Consider the following 582-nt stretch of genomic DNA (forward strand, 5'->3'; position numbering starts at 1 on the left):
TATCTATCTGTGTATCTATCTATCTGTGTATCTATCTATCTATCTATCTATCTATCTGTGTATCTATCTATCTGTGTATCTTCCTGCCTGCCTGTCCATCCGTCTGTCTGTCCACTCTATCTTTTCCATCTATCTACTCTATCTATCCATTCTATCTATTCACTCTGATGGTACCTGTCCACTGCGGCCAGCATTGGATGCTTGACGTGTCGCCACTAGCAGTTATCAATTTCTCTTCAATGACCACTGACAAGCAAAGAAAACAGGCTTCATCCTCCTATGACCATGAAGGCTTCAGCTGATTGGACAGGCGCTTCACTCGTGGGTCTGTCTGATCCTGAACTTTAAAACAGAACAACATGGCGTCTCATTTGGAAACGTTTGCTCATTTTACGAAAATAGTTTACCGGAATGTGTTTTTGAAAACATTTTATGGGGGAAATATACTGCAGCTGATGAATCTGTCGTCATTTTAGATCGACAGCGGTCAGTTCAAGGTCCTACAACCATTTTTAACATTCAAGTGACCTCACTGCAACCCAACTATTCCAATAACCCAGTTTGTCCTGAAAAAAATAATGT

The sequence above is a fragment of the Etheostoma spectabile genome, unplaced genomic scaffold (assembly GCF_008692095.1).
Source record: "Etheostoma spectabile isolate EspeVRDwgs_2016 unplaced genomic scaffold, UIUC_Espe_1.0 scaffold363, whole genome shotgun sequence".
NCBI lineage: Eukaryota > Metazoa > Chordata > Actinopteri > Perciformes > Percidae > Etheostoma > Etheostoma spectabile.